The 19986-nt window shown below is 43.7% G+C and overlaps 1 protein-coding gene across 5 annotated transcripts in view; it reads left to right on the plus strand.

The window, feature by feature from the left end:
• Window positions 1-19986, plus strand: part of LOC126481487 (ran-binding protein 3) — a 312296-nt gene that overhangs the window by 86767 nt on the left and 205543 nt on the right. The window lies entirely within an intron of this gene.

A 19986-nucleotide genomic window follows, 5' to 3' on the forward strand; every position in this document is an offset into this window, starting at 1 on the left:
AGTTCAGTAGGCAGTTGCAAACATTTTTTCCATGAAGGCATGGATCGTCTTGTCTCACAGTAGAGTAAATGTGTTAAGTTATGGCAATTACTTTTGAACTAATGAAAGGTTTACTTAATTTTTTCCATATGTCTCGTTTCCATTTGACTGCTTTTTATACAATTAAGTCTGAAAATTGGGTTCTCCTTAGTGTTCAGCTAAAGCATTTGTTGGTTCGTTATACATTGATACAAGTGATTTTAATATATACTTACATTAATATATGGCATGTACGATGACATTACAGAGAATTTCAACAATTTTTTGAAACTGCATTTTCTCGCAGTCAGCTGTTCTGAAAAGGCTTCCCATTTCTATATCAACAAATATCAGCGCCCTCACTGCTCAACAATAAACCCCCGTTAGACGAGTTCTAGGTATAGCAGGCCTACACGGTTGGTTTCTGAAATGCACTTTTACTCACAAGCCAATTAAGTCAGTTACCTTTGCCTTAATAGGTGTAACATGAACCTGGATAATAGGTGCAGTTCACTGTTGCATCTGCGGGACGAAATCGTAAACTTAGCGATGCATCAGTTCTGAACCCCTTTCCACACTTCGTCCAGATTGGCAGAATACTGCCTCTGATAATGTAGCGCATAGTTCAAGGTGGTCCTTGAAAATTTCCATGTGATTAAAATTCCTTATTTTGCAGGGTGGTCAAGATCTGATGTCGGTTCGTCGTGTCAAGTAGGCAAAAGGTTTAGTCTAGTTGATGATAGAATTATCGTTTTCGAAGATGAGGTTAATTATCATATGATGATTGTTGAGAATACTGTTATACTTGATATTCTAGATGCTCATGCTCAGTTTGACAGATTCAGGTTACCTGTAATTAAAACACCTCCAGAATATTGCGACCAAGCAGAGCTAACTTTTTAGTTTGTGAACTTACTTTCGACATTTTAACTGCTTTCTCAGTAGATTTATAGCCTTTACAGCTTAGTAAAATAACGCTAGTGTTGAACACTTACGCATTTTTGTCATTGGAACATCCTTAGTGATAGAGAGCTGTGCTTGCTTCTTGGGAGGACCGCGGTCGGTTGCTGCTGAATAACTGGCTTGAAAGCAGACAAGTTGGCGACGAAGTCGCGGCTACAAAGTTCGTGGCTTTCGCCGCCCCCCTTTCAGGACGTTTCTGACCCAAAACCGGCGCAGTAGGGTAGTCGGAGACGTATCAAAGCCGTTACTTGGCCAGTCGGACTCCAGTTTCGCTTCACGCTCTCGACCGCTCCTCAGAAGTCGTTCCATAAAAATCGTAATCGCTCAACCGTGTGCGGTACCGACGAAAGAATTTCGGGCGAACATACAGACAGTCGCCTGAGGCTACAGAGGCTACACCGGAAAGATGTGGCATAGGAGGTTCTGAAGCAAACAGAAGGAAGAATAAGCGGGCCCTAACAACTTTAGTGTTACATTCTTGTGGTAGATAGGTGACATGCAGTGAACGACTTAGTCACTTACGAAAAAGAAATATTAAAATTCTGCGAGATATATATTCGGTTTCCGTACAGTCATAAGCACTGGTCTCATGGAAATTTATTGGAAGCGGGAGAGAAAAGAAGTGATAACTGACAAACTAAAACATTTAGAAATGGTACGAACTGTTAAGAAATTGCGAAAGACAAAAGCTGATGATGATGATTGATGCTGATGATACACCACCTGAGGCGTTGAGTGAACCACAACATAGTAGATTACACGCATCGACTACACTTAACAATAAAGTCTGTGAAAGTGAGAAAATAATCAAATTATTTGTTAGGTGTAACAATGAGTGTACTAGCAAAGATCATGACGACAAAGAGGGGCGGTAATTACGTAGTATTTGTCTTATTTCATAAATAGTAAGATTATTGCACGCACGGTTTCTAAACGTTTGACGATATCGGTTCGGATTTAGGGCGGAAAAGGCACAAGCCGCGCCATTGGTGAGCCGAAGTGATACAGAAAAGGATTTTATAGACAAATACGGAGTTGTGTTTGTGTTAGATGGGCAAATAGCCTTTGCCATTGGCAGTTGAGTCACATCCCAGGAGATTACAAAAGCAGACTGGAGAGATCAAAGACTAATTTGCTGCCCATTCGTCGATTAAAACGAAAAATTATTTCTGAGGGTCGTTGAAGACACCAATAGTATTCTAATTGGAGGAGACGGAGACAAGGTTACTTCATGCCTCCAAGTTTATTCATTATATACAATACTCGGTGAAAGAGGCGTACGCATAATTTGGAAATTTTAAGGTAGGAGGCTGAACAAGAAGTCAGACGAATACTGCAGATGAGACAGCGGATGTTATAGACTAGCTGATACAGAGAGATAATATGGCATGGAAGTTATTATTGAAAAAGACTAATGTCTGATAATACCTCGCAATAATATGCGCTTTCATATTAGAGTAGAACCAACTTTTATTTATGAGTTTAAATATCTTGTAAGCCTCGTAACATGAGACACCTATTGTACCATTGAAATACTTTGTCAAATTTCCTTCGCCAGACATTCACAGAAAAGAAAATTTTGCCGACTAATAAGTTTATTTTCAAAATGAAGGAGAAAAGTTAATGTTTCATTTGGAGTATGGGACTGTATGGACCAGAATCCGGGGCCCTAAGTGAAATCGACAACCAATGTTTAACGTGTTTTGAAGTGTGATGTTGGAGAATGATATAAAAACTATAACAACCTACGGAGAAATGCTAAGGTAGTGAAGGAAATGTATTGCAGCGAACAACTATCACAGAAATTTTGGTTGTTTGTACAATATTTTCCACTTAAGTATCTTCTACATAGTGTATACACTGAAGAGCCAAAGAAACTGGTTCACCTGCCTATTATCGAGTAGGACCCCGCGAGCGCTCAGAAGTGGTGCAACACGACATGGCGTGGACTCGACTACTGTCTGAAGTAGTGCTGGAGTGAATTGATGGCGTGAATCCTGCAGGGCTGTCCATAAATTCGTAAGAGTACGAGGGGTTGGAGATCTATTCTGAACAGTACGTTGCAACGCATCGCAGATAACGCTCAATAGTGTTCATGCCTGGGGAGTTTGGTGGCCATGGGAAGTGTTTAAACTCAGAAGAGTATTCCTGGAGCCACTCCGTTGCAATTCTGGGCGTGTGGGGTCTCGCATTGTCCTTCTGGAATTGCCCTAGTCCGTCGGGATGCACACTGCACACTGGACATGAATGGATGCAGGTGATCAGACAAGATGATTACTTACGTGTCACGTGTCAGTCGTATCTAGATGTGTCAGGGGTCTCGTATCACTCCAAATACACACGCCCCACACCATTACAGAGCCACCACCAGCTTGAACAGTCCCCTGCTGACATTCAGGTTCCATGGACTCACGAGGTTGTCTCCATACCTGTACCCTTCCGCTCGATACAACATGAAACGAGACTCGGCCGACCAGGCAACATGTTTCCAGTCATCAACAGTCCAATGCCGGTGTTGACGGGCCCGGGCGAGGCGTACAACTTTGTTCGTGCAGTCATCAAGGGTACACGAGTGGGCCTTCGGCTCCGAAAGCCCATGTAGATGATGTTTCGTTGAATGGTTCGCACGCTCGCTCTTGTTGACGGCCCAGCATTGAAATCTGCAGCAATTTGTGGAAGAGTTGCACTTCTGTCTCGTTGAACGATTCTCTTCAGTCGTCGTCGGTCCCGTTCTTGCAGGATCTTTTTCCGTCCGCAGCGGTGTCGGAGATTTGATGTTTTACCGGATTCCTGATATTCATGGTACACTCATGAAATGGTCGTACGGGAAAATCCCCACTTTATCGCTACCTTGGAGATGCTGTGTCCCATCGGTCGTGCGCCGACTATAACACCACGTTCAACTCAATTAGATATTGTTAATCTGCCATTATAGCAGTGTCCGACCTAACTACGCCAGACACATGTCTTATATAGACGTTGCCGACCGCAGCACCGTATTCTTTCTGTTTTCATATATCCGTATTTGAATACGCATCGCCATACCATTATTTTTGGCCCTTCAGTATAGAAGGTTAAAGTGGAATTGGAAGAAGATGAGCACAGGTGTTCAGTAAAGACCAGTAAATAGTATTATTGGCAATTGAAGAATGAATTTGAAGATCAAGGTAAACGGAAAAGAAGATTCATAGTCGAAACTAGCGGAAGAAGGGACGAATTCTCTTCACTGTCCACGGGTTTTTGAGCAACAGAACGCTGTTGGTGAAGTATCGCCCATGCATAAAATTCAAATCGTGTAATTTCCGTCAAACCTTCAGTGTATGTTCACAAGAACAAACTGCCGTGTACTTCTTGACTGTGGAGCTCGTTGCGTTTTAACTTAACTACACGGCTAGAGTGCTAAGTGGAAATGATTATTTGAGATTACGTGTGCATTAGTTTAATGTCCAAGGGTTTTTAGATAGTTCTAAAATATACTGACTTTTTCGTAAACTGCAACTTGCGGTTGTGTGATTGATACAGTAAACTAGGTAATATGTTTGTAAGCCAGCGTAGCCTATTGGGATTGTCTCGAATGTTCGTTTGCCATTGGCAGCTCAAAAGTTCCTAACTTAACTTTTGTTTTTCTTTCATACAGAATTGCACGGCAGCATTTCGTGGTATTTTCATCGAATCTTTGATCACAAACAAGTCAGTCTACATCTTCACTATCTTTTGTACACGTTTTTTCTTGTGACTATTTTTCAGTATTACGTATTCGTTGCTGTAAAGCATTTGAAACATCCAATCTCTCTCTCCTCTTCGTTGAGGCGCTATTACATCATCTTACTGTGTACATAGCCTACTACTATTTTGTGTTCTTACGCTAGCTAAAACATTCACCACACTAGCACCAAGTGTTGACAATGGTATAATTGTAATGTGGGCGTAATGGTCAGTTCTCATGCGTGAACCTGCCTATTTTAGTCGCCGAGATTTTATTAAAAAAGGATATGCTCTTGATCTCGTTTGTTCTACATCACGGAAGCAGATTTTGGACCGATGAAATGAGACACTGACTCATCTTATTTTCCTGACGTGTTCTTCCAGTCAGGAAAGCATTCATCATACTGGTAGATCTTTTATCGAGTGCTTTTAAAGCGGGTGTATGTTGATTATTTCCTAATTAATTGAGGTTTACATATGAAAAATAACTTGATCGTGATAACTCACAAACTATGACGGTCGAGGCCTCCACCATAAGGAAACACACACACACACACACACACACACACACACACACACTCTCTCTCTCTCTCTCTCTCTCTCTCGTTTTGAAAAGAGGGCGGATGAGCGATTGCGGGTGCAGGGATCCTCTTGTCCTACAGCTGGAAAACCACATATAAATGTGGATTAGCCTGTGTCGTCTGGAGTTTCCCTTGTTTTTGGCATTTTGAACTGCATTACAGTAGTAATGACTTCGAGATTACAGCCGTGACTCAATATGTTTTTCGGTGGAGGAAGTGATTTTCCAAATTTTCAAGTTGCGTATAAGCGAGCGAGAGAGAGAGAGAGATTGATTTCCTGCATGCTGCTAGAGTTTGCTGTTTTAAATGATTATCAAGGATTACACGAGCATCTTGTTTTTTTATAGCTTATTGTATATCGTCAGGGCGTGTAAGAGAAACTATTTCACAAAGATACTCTTGCTCAGCTTTCGGTGTGATATAAGGAACGCCACTGACGTCTTAGGCTTCTGTTTAAGGCCCAGGTTATGTGCCCATCGATTTACTGAACATAGGTCTTACTCATACCTAATATCGGAGAAGCAGTGTTCTCGGGACTGGCCCTTAAAAGCAGCTGGATATTGACAGCATTTAAATGTTGTTTACAGGAATGTAACATATGAAATAACATGTATATATCGTTTAAAATTTATCGATTCATAGTGATAACCGTGTATTGGAACTGTTTGGATATGAGACACTACCGCGCATTGCAAGCAATGCGGTAGTCGTCCGCGATTACATCAAGAGCGTAGCCTGCAACAGCTGGCAAGAATTACAGAATTTTGTGAGCCAGGGAGTTCTTGGACGTAGGAACTAACTGGAATGAACTAGTGCATTTTTGGGGCCCTTTCTCTGCCTGTGAATATTGGGGTGTCGTGACCAGCTAATGAAATGGGGCTCACCGTTAAAGATTTAATGTCGTAGCAGCTTGCTTTACTTCGTTGAGCTAAAGGAAACGCTCTTTGTAATTCCAGGCACTATCTCACGACTTTGATCATACCATTCTAGAACATTTTATCAAAGATTTCGCAACTTACAGCTATTAAATTTTTTGTTCTTTAATGTGGGACGACGTGACAGTCGGATGCTTTTTCCAGCATTATGCGCTCATTGACGACCTGTGGTTTCCAATTAGAGCTGTAAGGAATTGAGGCGCCGATAGTGGTGGACGTCGGGATGTGGTGACACTGGTGGTGTGCGTGCCGCATGCCGGCCTGTCCTCACACGCTCGCTGTGCACGCGAGGAACGCGGCAGCGCATATCTCGGGGCGGGCAGGGCGCGGGCCCACCAGCCCCGGTCTCTTTCCCAGGCAACCACTGAACGCAATCTGCATACATGTACGATCGACGTACGTACGGAGGGCTAGATAGTTAAGAGTTTTAAAACTTTTTATTAATAGTATTTAAAACACAAATATTCTTCTGCAATTCTGGCTCGGCCGGAAGTTATGCTATTTAGCGTCCTACTTGTAGCTGAATTAATACATTCTGGACCCTATTCCGAGGTGTCATACACAAGTATTTAAAACACAGATATATTTGCCATAATTTATAATCGTATTTGTAAATGGAAAAGACACAATACCTTCTAATCTGTGCCGGAGCACTCGATGAGTCAGTGTAGTACAATCGATGTCTCTCTCTCTCTCTCTCTCTCTCTCTCTCTCTCTCTGCGAAAAATAAAATGTGCATCCTATCTCACCCTTTATTTCAAAGATTGTTGCCGATAGTATTGGGGAGCTGTTAGGAGAGCATGATTGAAATGAATTAGAAGCCGAGTAAATACATACAAAATAAGTCGACACAGTTACTGTGGAAAGTCAAGAAAGACAAAATAATATTGTGATAATGTAATTCAGTGTTATACTCAAACCCGGAATTTCTATGCAAAAACAAATGTCAATGTATGCACTAAAAATTGGTAAAATATGCATAAACGATATGCAAAATAAAAATGATCCAGTCAACAAATGTTACGATTAACAAATATTGTCATCAGTTCATTATAATTTAATTATTTTTAAACAGTTAATGTAGAAAAGTAGTACACTTCTTAATCTAAAACTTAGAGAAATGAAATAAAAAAATGTTAGAAATGCACCGTATCGTCCAATGCAGCCGTTCCAATAGACGAGAAATATCGTCCTGATGTTTTCTGCAGTGAAACGTTATTCGTCTGTCACTAAAGGAGGTTTTGTGAAGTAAAAACGACATCTACGTCACGTCACTGAGTTCCTCTTTCACTTCGCACATTTCCCCGGCCATGTGTTTCGCAATATCACAAACCGTTTTATAGCTTGTGTTTTTACCAAGAACTGCATTCAGCGAATCAAAAGTAATTTTTGCATCTCCTTGTGTTTCCACGGACAGTGTCTGCAACACCCGATTCACTAGTGACAATTATCGTTGCAGTGAGTTATTCCCAGCCTGCAGTTTCTTTTACTGCAATTTATGTACTGCAGTTTTGTTTATCACTTGACACTTGAATTGAAACATTTTCGAACTATATGTGTAGAAGCTGCGTCCTCAAGACTAAACTGTGTACTTTTTTTTTTTTTCTTCATATCATTGAAATGTTCAGCAGAACACCATACGGCCTCCAACCTCGGACCCCATCGTGTTAAACCAGGCTGAGGATGGATTGCTAACTTTGGAGCCAGTTCTCTGATAACTGAAACTCTAGCGGTTGCTTTAATTTAAATTTTCTTGATATTCGCAACGAGACGGTAAACTTCCGGATAGCTCACCATTTCTGCTTCGCTGTGTAGTCCATTGAATTTTTGCAGTTGTTGGATGATTTTACCCTTTCATACCGGCTACTGCACTACATACACACTGATCTGCAACGTCTGTGGTCTCATCTATTAAAATCCAAACGTTTTCACGTTTTAACGATTCCCGGAAATGAAACACTCGGGCAAACACGTTTTACGAAGGGTAGATTGGTCCGACATTATTTTATTAGTATATTTTTCCAAGACAATATTAAGATAAATATAATTTGTGTTCTACAGATGAGTGTTTGCACTTACAAATGCTGAATATAATTCCTTGGCGGATGAGTCGCGTGAACCTGTACTTATAAATTGTTGACGTAAAGCAGATTTTCTGGCTATATTTTGTTCGTGCTTCATAGTGTTGTACTACTTGGAACATTTTGTCAAAAGGAATACTTAGTTTACATTATAAACAAAATAACACTTCAAAATATCCACGGGTATGCTGCCGGTCTATAGTGTCCAACGGGCACAATATTTCGGCGATCAAACATGTCGCCATCATCAGGTGAATTGACGGACTGAGCTCCTGTGAACGTGCCGGCACGGAGATCCGTACGCTATGGCTGCTCAGAGGGAACTGGGTTCGGTCGCGGCGGCGGCCGATTTAAATACCCTCCGCCCGCGGCGCGCTCCCTCCGCCGTCCGCGCCCAGCGCCACGGTCGCGCGGTGGAACAGATTGCGACGGCGTCTGAGATGACGTCGGTGTGATGGCTCTGTCCGCCGTGGTCGTCACAACTATACGTCTGCTCGATTTACTCTTGATTAACCCGATCGCTGGTTCCCAAGCCTTGCTAAGATTATAGCCACAATCACGGTTTGTGAGGTCGTCATGATGACCTCGGTTTGAGGAAGGCCGGTGTGTACCAGATTCCGTGTCAATGTGGCAAGTCGTATATTGGTCAGACGATGCGTACCGTCGAGGATCGATGCCGTGAACACCAGAGGCACACTCGACTGATGTATCCGAGCAAGTCGGCGGTCGCTGAACATTGTTTGTCGGAAAATCACGCCATGGAGTATGACCGCACGAGGATTCTGGTACAGACGTCGAGATACTGGGACAGCGTTGTTAGAGAGGCCATCGAAATTCGCACCAATGATGGCGACATGCTTGATCGCCGAAATATTGTGCCCGTTGGACACTATAGACCGGCAGCATACCCGTGGATATTTTGATTATCAAATACGCCGGGAGAAACTCAAGAATCACAAAATAACACTTGCCCATTCACAGTGAAATTATCACTCCCGAGACCCAAAAAGGAAAATATGACATCACTAGTAAATTTTAGTAAATATATATGCAATACCTATTCCCCAAAACATACAATTGTATACCGCATGCTACAGCACCAGTGATCTCATAAAGATGAGAACAGTAAAGAGTACTTCTAATGCATACATTTAGAATATTTAAAAACTCGGCAAATTTTGCATAAAATCCAGGTTATAATATTCACTTCTACAATTGTATATTTTTATTGGAAATACAAAGGAAACTGGAACTAGTGGAAAGGTGTGCAGATTGTGAGACTCCTCTAGGCGAAGGAATACATAAAAATGATAAAATGGAGCGCAGTGCTGCTTAAGAGAGATGATATACTTTCGCAACGAATAACAAATAGTTTTTAGATTCCACGACAAATGGTTGTAGGTACACTTGTTATTTATCACGTGCATTAGCTTACTTCAGACTGAACCTGAATTGATGCGTCTGCTGTGTTTAGTTGTCAAGTTTTTCAAGGGGTGATTGGAGGAGAAGGAGGGGGGGGGGGGGAGTAGAAGTGACCTCCACTGCCCCGCTAACAACACCCTTGTACAATGTGGGCTCCATAATACGACGAATCTGATCATTAATTAAAATCTTCGCTTTTGATTTGTGTTCAACTGATACCATGGAACTATTTTGTCAAAACGGAAGGTATTTATTCCTTGAGGTTAATTACTCAGTCAAAGCATGTAGCGGCCATGTAGCGTGTCGTGTCCCCCCCGCCCCGCCCGCCTGCGGGCCCGGGGATTGGAATAGCCCGAGGTATTCCTGCCTGTCGTAAGAGGCAACTAAAAGGAGTAAAGGAGTGTCAAACGTTTCGGCTTTCATGTGATGGTCCCCTGTAGGGTTTTATCTCCACTTTTCAAAATTTTCCCGAAGACCGAGCCAATTGGGGAAGGGCGCCTTACATGGTGCATCATGTCCATCATGTGCTGAAACCTATAGCATCCTTCGTCGACATGGATCTGCACTTTTGCTCATTATCCAACTGTTGGGGGCGAGGTCACCCTCCTGGGTGCGTATTTTTCCACCAACTGTGCAGTATCGTTTTCTATGCTGACGATGATAATGGACTTGTTTGCTTGGTTGCACCTGATACCCAGCACAGTAGCAAGTCCGTTGGCCCCTGACCACACAGGGATCGCTCTGCTGATGTCTGCGTCGTTAACACCCCATGTATGCCGAGGAGTAGATGGCCGTCACCCTGGGGCATCGGGACTCCGGGCAATGGCCATCCTGACAGGTGGCCTTTGCTGCGGCTGCGCGGCGCGGCGCGGGCCCCAGGTCGGAGTGGGTGGTATCAGGGCGGATGACACGCGATGAAGCTTAGTACATCTTGTCTTACTGGTGATCAATCACCAGCAGTATCTAAGCGTTCACAGGCTCAATTTAACTCACGGAAGTACGTATTCAAATCGTTCCCCTCCCTGGCCACAACATGGGAGGAACGTCAGCCTAAGGATGGCAGTGGGTCTTATTCGCCCCAGTACCTTCTGTGTTGCAGAGCTGATGGGGAACCCTCAGTTTTTTGTTGAGCATTTAGAGGACAAGTTTGGGGAGGTGGAGGGCTTGTCCAAAATGAGATCTGGGTCAGTCTTGAACAAAAGAACATCCTGTGCCCAGTCACGGACTTCACTCGCGAGTCACAAGCTGTGGAATGTAAAGCCCTATGTGCCTTCCTCAATGCGGTGCTATAAATGCCGGAAGTTCGGCCATATGTCTTCCCACTGTACTTCCAGCGTCACGTGTCGAGACTGCGGACGCCCATCACATCCCAATACTCAAGTGCCCCGCCTCCTATCTGTGTCAGCTGCGGAGAGCACCATTCATTTGTTAGCCTTACTGCAGGATTCTCCAGAAAGAAAGGAAAATCATGGTTACAAGACCCTGGAGCGACTGATCTACACTGAGGCTAAGAGGAAATTTGAACGCCTGCGTCCTGTATGTATGACATCGTCTTACACTGGCGCTACAACAGTTCTAGCCCTATCAGCTCCGCCAACCCCAGTCACCTCTCAGAGCCACAAGACTACACCTGTCCCCTTGATGGTGGGGGGGGGGGGGGGGATACCTCCCTGTTGCTTCTGCACCACGTACTTCGGGAGCAACACCCCCCCCACCCCCCCACCCCCACCCCCCCCCCCCCACCCCCCCCCCCCCCACCCCAACCGTCGGGAAGCGTAAGTCTTCCTCGGCTCTGCTCTGCGTCTGTGGATGAGGTTGAGATTCTGGCGTCTGCTGAGGACCTAGATCTCGCCAGACCCTCAGAGACAATGGATATAGACTGCTCAGGAAATAAGTCGGTGGCAGCAGGTGACCCTGAGGCGTAAACTGCCTCATTGAATGCTCCATGCCTTCCCAGTCTCACGATGACGTCATCCTCCAGTGGAAATTTGGCGGTTTTTTCCACCGCCTGGCTGGGCTACGGCATCTGTTCAACAAGTGTTCCCGGTGTTGACATAAATGGCGTGTTATCTACCGACACAAATGCAATTGCAGAGCACTTTCCTGAGCGCTATGCCCGAGCCTGTGCGTCGGAGGATCACCCCCCAGCCTTTCGCCCTCTCAAACGGCGGATGAAAGGGAAAATCCTCTAGTACAGTACACGGCGCAGTGAATTCTATAACGCCCCATTTACAGAGTGGGAGCTCCTCAATGCCCTTGCACATTGTCCTGAAATGGCTCCTGGGCGATCGGATCCACAGTCAGATGATTAAACATCTCTCATCTGACTACAGGCGACATCTCCTCGTCATCTTCAACCGGATCTGGTGCGATGGCGTCTTTCCATCGCAGTGGCGGGAGAGCACTATCATTGCGGGCTCAAACCTGGTAAAAACACGTTTGATGTGGATAGCTATCGGCCCATCAGTCTCACAAACGTTGTTTGTAAGCTGCTGGAACATGTGGTGTGTTGGCAGTTGGGTTGGGTCCTGGAGTCACGTGGCCTACTGGTTCCATGTCAGGGCGGCTTCCGCCAGGGTCGCTCACCTCTGATAATGTTGTGTCCCTTGAGTCTGCCATCTGAACAGTCTTTTCCAGACGCCAACACCTTGTTGCCGTCTCTTTTGATTTACGAAAAGTGTATGTACGATGTGGTGACATCATATCCCTGCCACATTACACGAATGGGGTCTCCAATGCCCGCTCCCGATTTTTATCCAAAATTTCCTGTCGCTTCGTATTTTCTGTGCCAAAGTTGGTGCCTCCCATAGTTCCCCTTATCCAGGAGAATGGGGTCCCGCAGGGCTCTGTATTGAGTGTATCTCTATTTTTAGTGGCCATTAATGATCTAGCAGCAGCTGTAGGACCGTCCGTCTCACCTCTGTATGCAGACGACTTTTGCGTTTCGTACTGCTCCACCAGTACTGGTGTTGCTGAGCGGCGCCTACAGGGAGCCATCCACAAAGCGCAGTCATGGGCTCTAGCCCACGGTTTCGCCGCAAAGTCGTGTGTTATGCACTTCTGTCGGCGTCGTACCGTTCATCCGAAACCAGAACTTCACCTTAATGACGATCCGCTCACTGTAGTGGAGACATACCGATTCTTAGGACTGGTTTTCGACGCCCAATTGACTTGGCTTCCTCACCTTCGTCAGCTTAAGCGGAAGTGCTGGCAGTACCTCAATGCCCTCCGCTGCCTGAGCAACACCAACTGGGGTGCAGATCGCTCTACGCTGCTGCAGCTCTATAGAGTCCTTGTTCAATCCCACCTTGACTATGGGAGTGTGGTTTATGGTTCGTCGGCGCCCTCGGTGTTGCGTTTACTCGACCCAGTGCACCACTGTGGCGTTCGCTTAGCGACAAGAGCTTTTAGGAAGAGTCCGGTAACCAGCGTCCTTTTTGAGACCGGAGGCCCTCCATTGCAGGTTAGGCGTGTTCAACTGCTGGCCAGTTACGTTGCACACGTTCGTAGTACTCCTGCGCATCCGAATTACCGTCTCCTTCTCCCAGCCACGGTGGTTCATCTCGCGCATTAGCGGCCCAGGTCAGGGCTTACAATTGCAGTTCGTGTCCGATCCCTTCTTTCCGAGCTGGAGCCCTTGCCTTTACCACCTATACTTCAGGTCCAGTCACGTACACCTGGACCTTCACATGGCCCTAATGACTCTTAACCCCACGGCTCTCTGCTGCCACTTCCATGTACCAAGGCCATGAAGTCATTTACACCGACGGCTCGATGGCTGATAATCACGCCGGCTTCGCGTACGTCCATGAAGGACATATTGAACAGCATTGCGTGCCCAATGGCTGCAGTGTTTTCACTGCCGAGCTGGTGGCTATATCTCCTGGAAGAGCACATCTGTTTATGCCCTGGGGAGTCGTTTCTTCTGTTTACTGACTCCTTTAGCAGCCTAGAAGCTACCGATCAGTGCTACCCTTGTCATCCTTTGGTGCCGACCATCCAGGAGTCCACCTATGCCCTGGAACGGTCCAGTCGTTCATTAGTGTTTGTCTGGACCCCAGGTCACGTCGGAATCTCAGGCAACGAACTTGACGACAGGCCACGCTGAAACCGCTTATGGAGATCGGCGTCTGTGCAACTGTCCTGCGTTCAGTACTACGCCGCAAGGTTTTGCGGCTTTGGAGACGGAATGGCATAACCTCAGTACGCACAACAAACTGCGTGCCATTAAGGAGACTACGAATGTGTGGAAGACCTCCACGCGGGCCTCTCGGAGAGACTCCGGTTCTCTGTCGGCTCCGCATTGTACACGCTTGGGTGACACACAGCTACCTCCTGCGCCGTGATGACCCACCTCAGTCTCGGTGCGGCGCCCGGTTGACAGTGGCCCATATCTTGGTGAGCTGTCCTTTGGCTGCCCTGCGACGGACACTTCAGTTACCGGACTCGTTGCCAGTAATTTTAGCTGACATTTCATCGGCTAATTTAGTTTTACGTTTTATACGTGACAGTGGGTTTTATCATTCTATATAAGTTTTCGCGCATGTCCTTTGTCCCTTTGTGTTCTCCACTCTAATGCTTTTAGGCTGGATGTTTTAATGTGTCGCAGAGTGGCTGGCTTTTCCTTTTTATCCTCGTTGTCGGCCAGCCACGGTCATCGTTCTTCTGGTTCTTCCATTCTCCTGTTATTGTTCTGTACGTCTCCTTTCTTTCCTTCTTTCCCTTGTGCAATTATTTTACCGGGAACAAGGGACCTATGAACTCGCAATTTGGTTCCTTCCCCCCCTCGCCTCCTTTAAACCAACCAAACATGTAGCGTGTGTTGCTGAAACCTCTTGCAGCATCTCGCATTCTGCAGGTCATCGTGATTAGTTCACAGGCAAAACCTCAGAAAACCCAGACGTATAGGACTTACAAAAGCTTCGGCTTAAAGGGTTCTAGATTGCTTTTCACTGGTGTAGTTGTTCGAATTTGGAAAGCTCTCTAGCTTCTGAAGTAGCCGTATTTTATAAGCGTGTTAAAATGGAATCGGATGGTGAAAATGGAAGCAATAGCAGAGATTCCTGGGATGAGACGAGATGAATAGTTACAGTGAAAGTGTCGGTACGGACAGGGAAAGTGATAGCGTGGCACATGAAGCGAACTGTGAGGTAGTCCAAGAAAGTGGATGTCATGAAGAAATACAGGAAAATGTAGTTCTTGCAGAAGTAGAAGAAAGCGGAAGTGAAAGAAATGACGACGAGGAACATGATTTCACCCAAAAAAGTGATCAACAACAAGGCAGAGGATCTTACCATGTTCATCTACATCTAAGTGATTACTCTGCTATTTACAATAAAGGGCCTGGGCAGAGGGTTCAGTGAACCACCTTCATGCTGTCTTTCTACCGTTCCACTCTCGAACGGCACGCGAGAAAAACGAGCACTTAAATTTTTCTGTGCGAGCCCTGATTTCTCTTATTTTATCGTGATGATGATTTCTCCCAATGTAGGAGGGTGCCAACAGAATGTTTTCGCAATCGGAGGAGAAAACTGGTGATTGAAATTTCATGAGAGGATCCCGTTGCAACGAAAATCGCCTTCGTTTTAATGCTTGCCACTCCAATTCACGTTTCATGTCTGCGACACTATCTCCACTATTTCGCGATAATACAAAACTAGATGCCCTTCTTGGTACTTTTTTGATGTAATCCGTCAGTCCCACCTGATGCGGATCCCACACCGCACAGCAATACTCCAGAATAGGGCGGACAAGCGTAGTGCAAGCAGACTCTTTGGTAGATCTGTTGCACCTTCTAAGTGTTCTGCCAATAAATCGCAGTCTTTGGTTTGCTTCGCTCATATTATTATCTATGTGATCCTTCCAATTTAGGTTATTTGTAATTGTAATCCCTAAGTATTTATTTGAATTTACAGCCCTCAGATTTGTGTGACTTATCGCGTAATCAAAATTTGGCAGATTTCTTTAGTACTCATGTGAATAACTTCACAATTTTCTTTATTCGGGGTCAGTTGCCATTTTTCGCACCATACAGATATTTTACCTAAATCATTTTGCAAGTCGTTTTGATCATCTGATGACTTTACAAGGCGGTAAATGACAGCATAATCTGTAAAGAATCTAAGACGGCTACTCGGATTGTCTCCTATGTCGTTAATATAGATCAGGAACAATAGAGGGCCTATAACACTTCCTGGGGAACGCCAGATATTACTTCTGTTTTACTTGATGACTTTCCGTGTATTACTACAAACTGTGACCTTTCTGACAGGAAATCGTGAATCCAGTCGCACAACTGAGGCGATACTCCGTAGGTACACAGTTTGGTTAGAAGACTCTTGTGAGGAACGGTGTCGAATCCATGACGTCATGAGAATTTGATATCGTGGATGAATTTGACCATAATGAAGAATAGGAAGGTGATGTTTCAGATGTATCTGTTGAAGAAATAGAAGTTATGTCAGAGGAAGGTCTGCTGGAAGAATTCAAGAAGAAAAAAAAAATTAGTGGGGAGAATTGAGGAAATGGGAAAGTGGTGAAGGTGAACTGACATTCAGAAACGAAATAGAGGTGTTCTAGAGGAACTGGACCACATTCATTTTGAGATGCTGCTGATGGTTGGGTTCAGATGAATGACAATAGTGATACCATGTTTTCATGCATAAACAAACATGTGTAAATACATTTGTCAAACCTTCCTTGGATCGGAAGCGCAATGAGATTACAACGAATGGTATACCATGCCTGCAGTATCGCTGGGCTCTGGAAGCAAAGGATGCAACTACGTAAACACCTCCAGAAAATCAGTCAGAGAAATCTGATGGGACAGAACCGAGAAATAAGAATGCATAAAATGCAGTATTTCCAAATGCTTCCATTTAAGTACTCCGAGAGAACAAGGAGAGACAGTTACCAAGACCCCACATAAGACAGAGAATACTGTCAGAAGATTTTCCAGTTCAAAGATGTGAAGTTCTCAGGTTTAAGTCCTGGACAGAAAGAGTGTAACAGACTGTACAAGAAAAGCAAAATTTGCAGCTACAGTTACCGGCTTTACCAGAAACAACAAAGCACATTAAATTTTCTGTTGATAATTCTTGCTGTTGAGAAAATGGTCATACTAGGAAAGGGTGAATTATGAGTCCAAAAGGGAAGAGTTCTGCACGCGTTGAAGAAACGTTTAAGGAAATAAAAGAATTCACCTGCATCCTGATCGGCTACCTTTTCAATAAATAACAAGCGGTGTGGATTTGGAATAAACAAGAAACTAGCAAAGCAAAATCAAAAGCTGTGAAAGCAACCCTGGAAATTTTAATTCCCTAAACGAGAGAACAAAATTTTCACGTGAAAGAGAGAGGGCAAAATCTGAACAAGGTTCATAAGTCTCATACCTGTCTTCATTTGATGTTGTCATGATAAAAGATCGAGTAGCTGAACTTGGCCCCAAAACCACGGAACCATCTCCATACACTATACTCCTAACATATTTGCAATGGAACTGTGGAGTGGAGGAAATTCGTATAAAATATGAGATAAATGTTCTAATGCATCAAAGAAATGAATTCATAATGACTGTTGATGGCCACACAAGAAACGTTACGTGCAAGAACAAACGAGATGGAAAACAAAGGACATCACAAACTATTTTATAGGCCCGTTATCCACATACTACAAGCTGGGGGTATCTACTACGACTTCATGGCAGTCGTTCATATAAAAGCAGGAGGGAAGAATACGGGAGATTACGTTACTACAAAGTTGCAGTTAATTCGGCAAATACCACTATACTGAACAAATTAAAGGCTGAAATGAAGAAACTAAGGGATTTTAATGCTTCCACCCAACCAGTCGGAAAATTTATTCCCGTAATGATGTGGACCTGATTGCAACACTTGACCTCTGCCCCTAAGTTACTCTCACCCAAACAAAATGCGATGACTGTGGTTATCTATACACAAGTTAACAACAGATAAAAATGTCATTATTACTGAAATTAGGGGTCGTATTGAGTCGGCATCATAGTTTTAAAAGAAAGGCCTGGAACTTGAGTCTTCACAAGCAGCAGAAAGAAGTAAAATAATACGAGGATAAGAATGAGTGGTTTATAATCCCACACGAGCGTTAAGGGGCTCCGGAACGCCCTATACTTGCAATGTTAAAATAACGCTTATAAATTACATCTTTCCTCACAAAGTATTTGAGGTAGGAAGTTGAACTTTTTACAGATTATTTATTGGAATATGGGCTACAACTTAACACAGGGATTTCACAAAATTTTAGTTCAGTTATTAAAGATGATTTTTTCAATTGTAATGAAAATTCACAACATTTTTTTGCAATTTTTTATTTATATATTCAAAAATATACAGTTTTTTGGAAAAAGGCTGTGTTAAATTATGCAGAAGGTACTGTGTAACATTTACTGAAAGTTTGAAACAAATATGTTTGGAAGATCCTTAGAAAACATGTAATTAGTATGAGAAAATGAAAGTTTTGGGAATCGAGCGACAAAGATTGGATTAACTTTTTAGTGCATTCCAGGTCCATAGGATGGATTATCTTCATCCTCTGCAAACTCCTCCTCCAGCTTCCTCTTGTTCCTCCTCCTGTTTACTCTTGCTTGTATTTCTAGACTCTTTACAGCCCTGTCTGCAGCCCTTTACAGCCCTGTCTGCAGCCCGAAGGCGTTCCTTGTCTAAAGCAAGCATCGCACGTTGTTGTGTTCGTAGATTTTGCTACCACTTTCTTCAGTTACAGTTACTGCAACACTGTTCCAAAAGGTGGTCATGTATGAACACTTATCACATTTCAGTTGTATTTCACTAGCAAGTCCTACGTGCTTTATTATGGAGAGTTCCAGACCAACTTCACTACAGTGAATTCATCTTACACAGTTTGAAAAAATTCCTTTGAGAACCGACATATCAAATATTTCATTCACATCCGATTCGCCCATAAAACATTCACAGTTTTCACTCATTGAACCAAGCTTCTTCTGTGAAGTATTTTCTTTTCCACTTTGACTGCTATGGGCAGGTGTACTTGAGAGGTTAGGTTCACTCACTTGGTTCTCGTCTTTATTGTTTACAGTAATAACACATACCTTCGGCTTTCCAACATTTCTCCTTTTCATAAAAGCCTTCGGAGGATTTCTAATAACTTTACTTTTACTCATTATTATACTTCAACAAAACAGAGACTCAAGAAACAGAATTAATTACGAATATTTTCGAGATAACGACAGAGTAAATAAACATGAAACAATCGACAATCACACCAGCGATATATATTGAACCATCACAGGTTAGCCACAACACATACTTTATCTCACATCATCACTAAAATGTACCTGATGAACACGGACGTTAATAATAACACCATTTGACAGCAGTTTAACAGCGCCACAGTGGGTCACGCCCATGTAGAACACATTTCAAAAAAAATTTAAAAATAGTTGTAGTCTTCGGAATTGAATAAATTATATATCTATTAAAAGGTAATAGTCTGCAGATTCAGAAAACGCAAAAAAGTAAAAATTGAACTTTTCATGATTTTGAGCCTTTACGGAGCCCCTTAAAGAGAAGCCCAGCCCAAAAGAGAAGCATTGGAAACTGAACAGTAATGCCTCCGGATTTTTTATGTGAAAACTCTTACGGATTTTTAAATGTGAATAACTTTATTAACATTCTACACCTCCATTCCTCATATCTATATATTTATTTCTCAGTACAGTCACCCTCGCGAGGCTCACGGTTCCCCCAACGAAAGACCAGTTTGTTGAAACCTTCACTGTAGAATGTTTGACATTGTTGACAGAGCCACAACCTCAACTCTGATGGTGATGAAACGGTGCAGGCAAAGTGAAGCAAATTTTGGAAGCCAGTGAAAATGGGATGAGGCCAAGTCGGGACTGTATGGAGGATGATTGATCCCATCAAGACGTCGGATTGCTGCAGATGTCGCAGTGTTCTTGTGCGGCCTGGCATTGTCTCGCTGAAGAAAGGGTGCCCCATGTGTGGAAAACCGTTCGATTTCGTGATGCCAGGATCACAGTACCTTGCAGAGGTTACAGTGGCTTTAGGAAATTTCAAATGCGCTACGCCTTGAACATCCCAGAATTCTGTGAGCATTACTTAGCCTGCTGATTGGGATGATCTTGCACTTTTTTTAGCATCGGTGATGCTGCTCTCTTGTTATCGGGGTTAAAAAGGCGAACTTAGCTTTCAATGCCGGTTACATTGTTGTAAAGAAACCCATAACCCTCACGCACAAAAAGTACTC

This window comes from Schistocerca serialis, chromosome 1 (assembly GCF_023864345.2).
Source record: "Schistocerca serialis cubense isolate TAMUIC-IGC-003099 chromosome 1, iqSchSeri2.2, whole genome shotgun sequence".
Lineage (NCBI taxonomy): Eukaryota > Metazoa > Arthropoda > Insecta > Orthoptera > Acrididae > Schistocerca > Schistocerca serialis.